Source organism: Myotis davidii, unplaced genomic scaffold (assembly GCF_000327345.1).
Source record: "Myotis davidii unplaced genomic scaffold, ASM32734v1 scaffold225, whole genome shotgun sequence".
Lineage (NCBI taxonomy): Eukaryota > Metazoa > Chordata > Mammalia > Chiroptera > Vespertilionidae > Myotis > Myotis davidii.
The window spans coordinates 1,991,263-2,004,301 of NW_006296222.1; the positions used below are offsets into that span (position 1 = coordinate 1,991,263).

Consider the following 13,039-nt stretch of genomic DNA (forward strand, 5'->3'; position numbering starts at 1 on the left):
TTGTGCTTGTGTGTTTTTACACATTCATGTAGCAGAGAAATCAGAAAGTGAACAGTACTTTTCTGTGTTTTATTTTTAAAAAGGTGCTCTTATTTATGCTTTTCTATATGTCCTAAATTTGTATTTTTATATAAGATAACATTTTATGTGTTAACAATGTGCCAGACACTCTAGTAGGTTGGAAAATTTGATGAGATAGGTTATATTACTCTCTCTTATTGGAAGAGGTATATGACGTACCCATGACTTACAGAAGGTAGGTAATTTCCCTCAAACATGAAAATAATAAGTAAAGCCAGCATTTGTCTCAGATCTATCAGACTCTCTAGTGCAAACACTTAGTTGTCATGTTATTTTCTCATGTTCAGGAGAAAAACAAAAAAGACAATGCATTCAGGCTGCAGAAGTCCTTATAGAAACTACAGGATTTATAGAGCATTACCCTGATTCCTTCAAATAATCAACTTTTAGAATACTTTAGTTTTAGAGGACAATTCAGCTTTAGTCTAGCCATGCCCTGGCTCTGAGTGCTTTCTCCCTTACAACCAGCACCTCCCTCTATTTGTTGAAGGGCTCTCTTCAGGCTGCCCGAGTCAACATCCCTGAGTGCTCAGGAATGTATGTGCTGGGGCTGGGGGACTCCCTTAACTGATGACTGGCAAGTGCGAAGGTATGAATTATAAATTTTCTGGCTCTCCTGCTGGCCTGTCAAATCAGGACAAATCAGAGGTGTGACCAGCGCTGGCTCAAGAGAATTCCAGAGCATTTGAGACAAAGTTCCCATGAGAACTTTGAAAATTTCATTTGGATTCCTTCAATTACAGCCCAATTTGTCCATTTTCCTCCCATGCTTCTCTGGGACATTCACACCAGGGTGTGCCTCTGGAAAACACAATCTAAAAATGTTGGTAGTGGTATATATTACCAACCTGCTCATTGAGAGTAGTAGATTGGGCCTTACTTTAAGAAAATAAAAACAAATAAAAAACAAATAAAAACACCGTGACATTTTAAGAGAGAGACTGCAGAAGAAATAAAAAAGATAGATTCCTTGTTCCCCCTGCTTTTTGAACAAGGAACTCTGCATTTTCATATTGCAGTGGGCGCCACAAATTACACAGTTGGCCCTGCTTACACTTTTTCCTTGTAATAATTGTAATAAAGACTGCAGTGCTTTGAATGAAAACTACTAAATAACCTCATTCACACAAAAATATCCACCCATTAAACTAGGAAGAAATGCATCCAACAAATTGTTTAACCCAACTTCCATTTCTTCCTCTCATCCTTAGTAAGAGATACCTAACTATTTTCCTAGAGACATTATTTCATACAATTCGGACTAGATTTTCCAGTCCCCTTTATAGCTTGGCTATGGTCATGTGACTAAGTTCTGCTCACTGACATACATGTTGTGTGGGACTTCTAGGAACGTTACCTAAAATATAGCTGAAGGAAATCGTTTTGCCAATTTGTCTCTCATCTTTCTCAGAAGCTGAATCTCAGACTTGACTCAATCATCTCGACTCCTGAGGGCGTTGTGAGGATAGAAACAACGGACTGAGGTAGTGAGGCAGAAAGTCAGAATCATAGGTCCTTAACGCAGATGCCGTGCCGCTCTAGACTGTCTACATCTGAACTCTCTTACGTAAGAGGGAAGTATAAACTTCTATGTTTAAATCATTTTGTTTTCTGTTGTTTTACCTTCTGGGTAAGCAAACTTAACCTTAGCTTACCCCAAAAGGCAGTTATTTTCCCTTAAAGAAATGTTTAACATCTAATCAATCTTTGAGATATCCACTAAAAGCCAAAGTTCATTCATGTAGTAAAAAAGGACTTCTTATTTTATTCTATTTTTCTTTATTTAGATATATACTCCTCGAACAGTTGCCTATTCAAACCTGTCTCTGATGAAATTGACAACTTTCAGGGCAATGGGGAAAACATGTCCGCAAAGTTTTTGATGCAAATACTCACAGATACGGAAGCCAGTGAGTCACAAGGATGCCTGTGGAATGTCTGTTCCCTAAACTCACACGTTCAGACGTGCTGCCCAAAACTGCAGGCGCTCCCTCTATGCAGAGTAACGAGATTTTCCTTTCAGTTGAAGTCTGACTTGGCATAGAAATGTTTCACCATTTGAAGATACTGAGTTTGTAGGAGGGCTCATAGCATTCTTTCATGATATTTGATACTTGCACAGAAGAGCTGGTTTACTGAAGGTACAACAGCAACTGCTGGTACGTGGAAGGGAAATAACAGTGGCCGATTCCTCCATGACCCGGTATGAAATAGTTAAAGAGTATCAGCGAGTCTGGAGTAAGTGAGTCCTGTTATGGAGGCATTGGTTCGGTGCTTCCGCAGGAACCACCCTGACAATTCCCAGGCATGTGGTTTCCCAAAGAGCTTTCCGATGTGCGTGCGTTCTCTCTCTTAGCGATGTCACAAGAAACTGAAGGATGCATCCGAGGCAGGCTTTTGTGTTGAGACAAATGTAAGTTTTGATACAGTTCTAGCCTTTTCAAATCGATGCTCTCATTTTAAAAAGACACATAACTGATACATTTTCAGGATGAATAAATAAAACGCGTTTCTTCAGCTTTCTTGCCACTTCATGAATTCATTGGCAAAACGTCCTGTTTTAAGAGGCATTGCAGCTTTTGTGCACCATCAAGCTCAGCAACAAAAATAAAATTAAACAGCATGTGAGCTTCATTGTGCTATTTTTATGTTTTCCAATTAAGATTGGCTTGATGTAAATAAATACAGATGTCCAGAATCATGGCAGTGAGTACGTTTTTGTTAATTCCTATTAAAGGAACCCATTTTGAATGTCATACTATGTGAAATTCACAGATTTGCACATTAACCTTATTACAAATGATACAGTGATTTAGAATAAACATATATTAAAAATGTACTGTAGTATTTAATTGAAAGTGATCTCATTGAAGAACAACTTTCTTCTATGCTTTTAAGAAAACATTCTTATTTTAATCACATAATATTTTGTATTTTATTTGCAGTCCTGGAATGAGATGTGATGAACTGTATAAAAATATTTTGCAACTAATGGGTAATAAGTAATTTTTCATAAAAATACATAAATATGTAATTTAATAAATAATTGAAAATTGATCATTTTTATCAGGACAAAGTGAGAATAATGAGAATTTTCAAATGATTGAACATTTAGAAAAGAAATCTTCACCCAAGGATATTTTTTCCATTGATTTTTTTTTTTAGAGCGAGTGAAAGAGAGGGAGGAAGGAGAGAGAGCGAGAGAGAGAGAGAGAGGGAGAGAGAGAGAGAGAGAGAGAAACTTCGATATGAGAAAGGCACATCATTGGTGCCCTGATGTGGGTGGGATAGGGAGAATTGAACCTGTAACCCAGGTATGTGCCCTTGACTGGGAATCAAACCTAAGACCCTTTGGCGTGTGGGCCAGTGCTCTAACCCCCAAGCAACACTGGCCAGGGCAGGCCCAACATTCTTAATATCCCTCAAGAAAGAAAACCAAGAAAAATAAGTTACAAAAAGATAAATTTTCATGCAATGTAAATAAGAACTTTCTAATAGTTGTAATTTTCTAAGAATAAAATGGATTTTTATATATAAGAACCACTAGAGATGTTCCTCTCTAAATTTCTCCTAAACCATACATTTTATCATTTTATTTTTCATGCAACATATTCTGATTTGATAAATGTGTAAATTGTCATCTTATTTTGGTACTCTGCTCCTGAATTCCAATTTTTCCCACTTTAATCATCTTAGTCTTTCATCATGTTTGATGAATTCTTTGATCATGTTTTCCTGAATATGAATAACCGATTCATTTCTTAAACTTATTTCAGTGCCTGAGGATGGAACTTTTCCCCTAGAACTCGAACTCCTTTTTGAATATTTTTATTGAAGAATTCTCTATGGGAAAAAAATGTAACTAAATCTGTACTCAAGTAGCTCAAGTTTGTCCTCTGTGACCATAATATCATCTAACCCAACGTACTGATCTTAGCTCCTTTTTATTTCTCTCGGTTTCAACAAAAGTGAAAGAGCCTGTTTTCATTGGATTTGATTTTTCTAATCTTTATTTTGAACTTTTATAATCCAGATATTATTCTTAAAATTTCAAACTCCACTTTTGCATTCTCTATAGCAGTGCAGCCACAGAAACTGAGTAGTAGCAAACGTTGCTTCAAAACATGTAGAAACGCTGTTTGACAAGAACTGAGTGTCATCACATTTAATATTAAATATGATGCTAAGTGACAAGTAGAGGCCTTCAATAAAGCCAGTATCAACGTGCCCTCTGGAAGGTGTGCAAGGCATCCCCACCCTCCATCACCTCCTCCCCCCGTGAGGTCTGAGATGATACTCTTGAATTTACAAAGGTCCTATCTAGAATTTTACTAGAATGTATATATGCCTATTAACAGAGAAGGGATTCATTTAAAAACTGATTGGTTGGGGATGTGGGGAAGAGTTCAATGTGCATTCTTTGAGGGTGAACTCTTATTCTGACTGTGTCCACTTTTGGACCTGGAGTGGTCCACATTTGCTCCAGATGGCTCACCATCCTATCTAGTTAGTGCTCCACTCACTCCCAAAGTGTCCTGGTTTATAAGACAAATTACATGTTATGCTAATTCTATCGCATGGGATTTTTCATCTGGAAGGATTTTTCAGCAGTGCAGAGTAAATTTTTCATACCTTCAATGCAATCAGAATTACAAAATCCTATTTATGCTAAACTAAAGGTCCTAATCCATTCTGTTAAGATATTCAATTATGTCATATAAAACAGTTTTGTTAAAATAATGTTTAATAATGACTACCTCTGAACAAAGGGGTTGTGGGCAATTTTTTAAAAGTTTGTGTATCTCTGTATTGTTCCAAGTCGCTATCATAGACATGTACTACTTATGTAGATTTTTAAAAAGTAAAAGATATTTTAAAAGTAAAAAAAGCCTTTGGCCAATGTGTGGTTAGAGTGCCAGCCCAAGGATTGAAGGGTCTCGGGTTCGTTTCCCAATCAAGGGCATATACCTGGGTTTCAGGTTTGCTCCCGGCCCCCAGTGGAGTGTGTACAGGAGGCAAACAGTTGATGTGTCTCTCTCACATTGATGTTTCTTTCTCTCCTCCTTCCTTCCACTCTCTCTGAAAAGCAATGAAAAAAAATATCTCCAGAAGACGATTAACAACAAAATAATAAAATAAAAGTTTAAAAAAGTTTACTTTGACCTTGATGTTTGAGCTACTAATTAAACATCATTTTTCAAATTTAAAAAAGTAATAATAAGCCATAACCGGTTTGGCTCAGTGGATAGAGCGTCGGCCTGCAGACTGAAGGGTCCCAGGTTCGATTCTGGTCAAGGGCATGTACCTTGGTTGCAGGCACATCCCCAGTAGGAAGTGTGCAGGAGGCAGCTGATCGATGTTTCTGTCTCATTGATGTTTCTAACTTTCTATCCCTCTTCTTTCCTCTCTGTAAAAAATCAATAAAAATATTTTTAAAAAATAAAGTAAAAAAATAAAAAAGTAATAAGTGAGAACCATTTCATCTTTTTTTTTTCAGGGAGAAACATCTTAGTCTTTTGTATCTGGTAATAATAGTCTATAAAACTAATAAATATCAAAAGTGTCCTAGAAAGTATTGAACAGTGTTTTTAAAATTTAAAATAAATAGGGGGGAAAAGCATTATTCTTTTTAGCATTTGAGTCTTTTGGTATAAATGATATGTTTTTCAGAAATAACAACTGTAAGTGAAACTTATATGCATATATGTATAACCCAGGGACACAGACAATAGTGTAGTGAAGGCCTGGGGTGGAGGGAGGAGGCAGGCTCAAAGGGGTCAATGAGGAAAAAGGGACATCTGTATAACTTTCAACAATAAAGATAAACTTTAAAAAAAACTGTGAAAACCATGATTTCTCAATACTTCATTTCAAAACAGAAATCAATAGTGATTAAAAACATAATAGTTTTAAATGTTAAGAAAATATTTTAAAAGTACAAAGTATTTTTGTCCATCGAGGAATAAAACTATTTATTAATTGCACTTGCACTTAACGATAGGTTGTATTTCATTTAACATGCTTTTAGAAATTAATATTAGTAAAGCAAACACAGACAATGCTGTTTCTCTGAATTAATCTAACATGTTATAATGAACATTTAAAGTTCTGTTTTGTTCCTTTGAGATGCATTGCTGCTCTTATTTCTTTCTGTAAGACATTGCCTTGGGTTGTTACTGACAACACAGACAGCACATAGCTTCCTAGTGACAAACTTTGCTTTCAAAATTTCTTACCCTGCTGTGTGTTTCTGGCTCCTACTCTAAGTGTACACTATGTGAAATAAAACTTTACACTTTCTTCTTCCCAACTACCCACCTCTGTTCTGAAAGAGAAATGTTTCACTGCATATTTTATGAATTTTTTAGTGCAGCACAAAAGTGAAATTCATATCATGTAGGCAATTCCAATGCCAACAATGTGACAATACATCTGTAGATTTTTTTCAAAAGTCGCAGAAAGTAGAGAGAGAAGTAATATAAGCAATTTTGCTCTGCACTTTGAGCTCATCAAAATCTGGAAAAGAAAGGCATTTCTGTCAGGCAAAAGCCATGACTTGTTCCCTATTTGATACATCATAGGAAATGCGCCATGAGAATAACACTGCTGATATTAGTTCAATTTTTTTGCTATAAAAATGTGAAAGCTTTATCATTTTCCAATATTTATTCATGTTTTTCACCAACAATATTATTCACTATCTAATACTTTCTCCAGAAACAGATAATTTTTAAATATTCTCATTCTCATCTCTCTGAAAGGAAATTTGAAGCATTATTCTTTTATAAAAATAGAAGCACTACAACCCTGAAGTTAAGTAATTTTCACTAGGAAAACAAAAACAAACACTTTATTAGTACTTGCCTTTGCATAAAATTGAAGTGGTCAAAGAAGATAAACAGAAAAAAAATTGGCAGATGTATCAGTTAGTAGTAGTGATATCAAGTACAATTAAAAAATCAGTTAAGTGTCTAATGGCAACGGATCTTAACATAGAAATGAAGTGAGTTTTGAAGTGTAGAATTCACATAGAAAAGAAGGAAGAATTCTAGGAAAAGATCAAATCATCTAAACAGAGTCAGAAATAAAGTTTCTCTGAAGTATAGTGAATTGTGCAGATATAATGAGTAAGTAATGATTTATGGGTTGAGTTTACAAATAGGCAGAAGAGTCTGGGAAGTACACATTAGGGACAGAAAATGTAAGTTTCAGTATCAGTTAAAGATTTTCACATCGTCATTGCTATCGTGAGTGTGGCAGACTTCTCAAACTCTTATGTTTAAAACCTAAGCCCCAAGGTATTGAGTGGTGGAGCCGATGGAGGTGATGTAGGGCATTTGGCTGGAACCCTTGTGAATGGGCTTAGAGTCCTCATAGCAGAGAATCCAAAGAGCCCCCTGGCTTCTTCCATCATGTGAAGACATAAAGGGAGAGTGGCTGTGAACCACGCAGCTCTCACCCGACACTGAGCCAGGTGAGGCCTTGACCTTGTACATCCTAGTCTCCCGAACTCTGAGACATCAATTTCTGTTCTTTAGAAGCCACCCAGTCTGAGGTATTCTCTTATAGAAGCCTGAACTGAGACAACCGTGTAGGCAAGTGAAGGCCATTGAATCTTTATAAGAATTAATATGCTGACTTCACTATTTCAGGAAGTTAAAGTGTAATGCATAAGTAGTTTGTAGCTGGTATTTGCTATTAATAAAGTATATTGCTAAGAACTTTACAACAAACATTTAATTTTTAAAAGTAAGTTTTTTGAAATAAATAAAACCAGAATGCAAATTAGTCATTTAGTTCTTAGATAGTTCTTTCAGTATTAAAAGACCAGATATACAACTGAGCAATAGCAAGACTGTATAGGGCAAAAGAACCCTAATCAACATAAAAAGTCCAGGGATCCAAACCACAACCAGACCAAAACGCCAAACCTCTGTAGCAACTGGCCCAGAATACTCAAGACTTGAACAAGTTTGGGTTTTATTCTCTTTGCTTCCACTCAGGACCAACCAGAGATACCAAATATGCCCCCAAGCCAGTCACATAAGATGCCCTGCTTCTAGTTACCCTCCCTCCAGTTTCCCATGCCAATGACCTCCCTTAGAGTGTACCTGAAACCTTCCCTTCCTTTCACTGTAAAACGTTCCCACTCACCTGACTGCCTCTAAGTCTCTGCCAAGTACAAGTGCTAGGGACTGCCTCCCTGATACAGGAAGTTCGGAATAAATATACTTTTTCTATTCTCATAGGAGTGGTCTTCGGTCATTTCTAGAGTGTGCAATAAGCATGTAACCTGTGGAGAGGCAAATATAAAAATATGTATAACATCCTAGAAAATGGGTATAAACTTCAATCAATTTAATCTAATTCAGGAATTTATCCTAGAAATTAGTACAAAGAACATAAAATTCTATATGAATATTCCTTGTTGCATTATTTATAATGTTAAAAAAAGGTAGAGCCAACCAGTCTAAAAATAGGTATTTGGCTGAATAAATTATGATAGGTAATAGAAGAAAAAACAACTTACCTTTAAAAATTATTTAGTAGACCTGAAAAAGTTTCCTCAGTATATATATATTTTTTGAAAGTCAGTTTTCAGTGTTTTATTTATTTATTTATTTTTATTGTTTTATTGCTTAAAGTATTACAAAGAGTATTACATATGTGTCCTTTTTTTTCCCCCTCAGTATATTTTGAAGGGAAATGAAAACAGCTTATAAAAAACACAAATGGCGGTATCTCATTATTTTTCAAAAACCTATCTGCAGTAGTTTCTTCTAGATGTTTTAGTAAAGGATGGCTCATAACTTTTTCATTTTATTAGATTATTATTATAAGAAAAAATAATCTATTAAATAATTCTAACAACAGAAAAAATGCTACCATTTTACATCACTGTTTGTTCAAATCAATTCATCCACCTGTAACTGTGACATTACATGTGCTTTATATATATATATATATACACATATATATATGTATATATATATATGTGTATATATATATATATATATATATACGCATTTGCCTCAAATGTTAAAACAGATTAGGAATTATAGAAATTTTTAAAGATAAGTTCATTAAAACAGCCTCTGTTCTCTTAGGCTATTGTATGTGAACCATCTATAGCAAAGAAAACAGCAAAAATATTGGGTAAATATAAAAACAACAACCTCCTTACTGGCATTACAGAACTGACATGATAGTAAGAAACTACTGAGTTGTATTAAATTTTAAAAAAATAGCCCTAACTGGTTTGGCTCAGTGGATAGAGCTTCGGCCTGCAGACTGAAAGGTCCCAGGTTCAATTCTGGTCAAGGGCATGTACCTTGGTTGTGGGCACATCCCCAGAGTGGGGTGTGCAGGAGGCAGCTCATTGATGTTTCTCTCTCACTGATGTTTCTAACTCTCTATTCCTCTCCCTTCCTCTCTATAAAAAAACAATAAAATATATTTTTTAACAATAGCCCATTCTTCACACCCTTTCTCATGTTGATAGCACCCACTTTGCTTTTTGTTCTGCTATGTGGCTTTGTTTGGACCAATGGAATGTTGGCAAGCATGTTGCAAGCAAGAGCTTGAAAAGTGCTTATGTGTTTTAATTTCTCACTCATATTCTCTGTGATAGTCAGTAGTGTCATACCCAGGCTAGTGCTATTTAATCCCAGGGAGAGACCAAGAACCATGAAAAGCGGCATCAAATCACGCCAGTCTCGCCAACCGAGACCACCTTCTGCATGACTAACCAAGCCCCACCAAGATCCTCAGAGCTGCCTAGCTGACCACCCCAGAAACATGAGCAATATGTGCTTATTTCTTTATGTGACTGAAGTACTGTGAATGTTACATAGCATTAATACGCAACTAACTAGGTAATGGACATCTGAAAGAATTTAAATGATATTTGGAACCCAGAAGATTCATTGGAATCTGAAACTTTATTATTTCCTGGGAGCATTTGCCACATTGACTAAATATATGCTTTTTAATATATATGATTAGCAAATATGGTTAATTAACACATCCATCATCTCACACAGTTACAATTATTTTTGTGTATGGGGAGAACTTTTAAAATCTCTCATAGCAACTTTTAAATATATAATACAGTATTATTAAAGATAGTCACCAGGCTGTATATGCTTTTGTTTTTGATATATTCAAAGGAAATGAAAGAGAGCATTAAATTCCAGGTTGTGTCCTCAAGGTGGGGTGGATGCTAAGAGGCCATAGTGGGTGACTCTGGTGCTTGGTAGAGGAAGATCAAATACCTCTTTGAAAACAAGACAGCTTTCATCTTAGGAATCATAGAATTCCAACAAATAATTTTCTTTAAAAACAAATGAGTAGCTCTAAGAAAACAATAGAGTTGAGTACATTAGAAATAAGGAATAATGAACAACCACTATAGAAAACAAAAAGTAGAAAAGTACTCGGAAATACATTCAATATTAGAATTCAAAGAAACAGATTAAAAAATAATTGCACTTACTGTGCCCTCCAAAAAATAAAAGACAACATTTAGAATAACATGAGTTAACAGAAAGTAAGAGAAATAACCTAGTATTTTTTAAAAAGAACTACATAGAAATTCTAGAAATGAATACAATAGCTGAAGTTGAAAATGCCAGGACAGGCTAAAGAGCACATTCATCATGACTATATGAACTTCTTTATTAAGATATATTTCTGGGTATAAAATTCTGTGTTAACATTTAGAAATCACATTAACAATGACATTACTCAATATGTGGGCCTGTTTTCTGAAAACCCTCGCTAATTTGATGGATGGGAAATTGTATCCTATTATTACTGTGATTTGCATTTCTGTAATTTTTAAGGAGGTAGAGCATATTTTTATCCATTTAGGGCCCTTTTTGTTCTTCCTCTGTAAATTATTTATTGACATTTTCATGTATGTTCTTACTGCGTTATGTATTTGCTTTTTACTCTGTTGTGAAATATATTTTACTAGAGGCCTGGTGCATGAATTTCGTGCACGGGTAGGGTCCCTTCTGGCTGCTGGCTGGGGCCTTCCTTTCCCTGGCTGCCGGTCGGGGCCTTCTTTCATTTTGTGCCGCCCCCTGGTGGTCAGCACACATCATAGCGAGCAGTTGAACTCCTGGTTGGTTGAACTGCCAAGGGGACAATTTGCAGATTAGCCTTTTATTATATAGGATACTATTATATTAACACTATATGGCAAATATTTTCCTCCTGTGTATTCTTTGTCAAAAAAATATGGTTCTACAATTTCTGAAAGGCCAATATTTTAAGAAAGACAGGGGAAAGTTACTGGACAAATGAGAAGTTTGTATTTTCAGCCAAATTGAAAATGGAAATGATGACAATGATTATACTTCTTTATCATAAAGCAATCAACAACTGTAGTGATTACCAAAGCCAGGACTTTTATAAAAACTTTATTCTTTTTTAATTGAATTTATTGGGGTGCTATCCTATATAATAAAAGGCTAATATGCAAATAGACCAAATGCGGAACAACCGGAACAACCGAACAACAGGTCGCTATGATGTGCGCTGACCACCAGGGGATGTGTATGGAACATGGGGGGCAGTGGCTGTGGCAGGATGGTTGAGCAGGTGAGCGGGGATGCCGGAACAAGGTGGGGCACCAGTCACTATCATCGGGGCGAGTCTCTGGTGGTTACTGAAAATCCATTGCTCCCGCATGCCGCGGTCCCACTCGGAGCTTGCACCTGCTGCCAACACTGGTCCTGCTCACACACACTGCCAGCGCCGGAGCCGCTGCTCACACCCATTGTCAGTGCCCAGCATTGGCCCTGAATGGTCGGCGCTGTCAGCGGGTGCGAGTGGCAGCTGCCAGCTCCAATTACCCCTCAGGGCTTCTCTACCTCCCCCTGCTCCTGAGGGGAAATCGGGGCCAGCAGCCACTACTCACATCTATAGCCAGCGCCAGAGCCACTGCTCACACCTGCTGCCAGTGCCCGGGGCCGGTCCCAATCGCTCAGTGCCATCAGTGTGTGCAAGTGGTGGCTGCTGGCCCTGATCACCCCTAAGAGCTTCTCCACCTACCTGTGCTCCTGAGGGGCGATGGGGACAGCAGCTGCTACTTGCACCCACTGAGGGCACTGGCCCTGCTTACACCTGCTGCTGGTACGGCCCCACTCACTTTGTGCCTTCAGCAGGTGTGAGGGGGACCAGCGCCATCAGTGCATGCAAGTGGCGCCAATGGTGGCGGGGGCAGTGGTGGGAGCAGAGCTGCTGGCATTCAGGGGACCAAGGAGCACAGCAGAAAGGGCTGGATGGGGTGTGGAGGATGGGCCGAGACCAGCCCCTGTACCTACCACAGCCTCATGGCCCACAGTTCCTTTCAAGGTGCATGAATTCGTGCAGTGGGCCCCTAGTTGGTTAATAAAATTATATAGGTTTCGGGGTAAAATTTTATGACACATCCTCTGTATACTGTATTATGTATTCACCACCCCACGTCAAGTTTCCTTCCATTACCATTTATCACTCCTTTATTCTCAACCTCCACCATAAAAACTCTATTCTTTACAATGTTAAGAAATATGTGCAAGTTTTTTACTATAGTGTATTTATCTAGACAATGTATCTTCCTATTTTTAGTAGAGTTCATTATTAAACAGATACCTAATAAAATATTATTAGAATAGAGAATACATTTTAAAACCTCATATAACTTCTAATTTAAGAAAACAATAAGAAATTCCAACACAGCAATTCAACTAATCTTCTAGTCTAGAAACTTTCCTAATTATTCACACTCCTCTGTTAAAAAAAAAAATAGTGTATTTTTTTCTTTTTGGTCAATTTTATATGCTTTTCTATTTTTATATATCTACTTTTCAGTAGTCATACTAGGAGCATTATTAAAATAAAATTGTATTTCATAACACACCTAAAAAGTATTTAGTAACACTTTAAGTAGCATATTTTCCCATAATGT

At 36.9% G+C, this 13,039-nt stretch overlaps 1 pseudogene; it reads left to right on the top strand.

Moving 5' to 3' along the window:
- The first annotated feature begins 242 nt into the window (after positions 1-242).
- LOC107184285 overlaps positions 243-13,039 on the top strand; it is a 23,071-nt pseudogene continuing 10,274 nt past the window's right edge.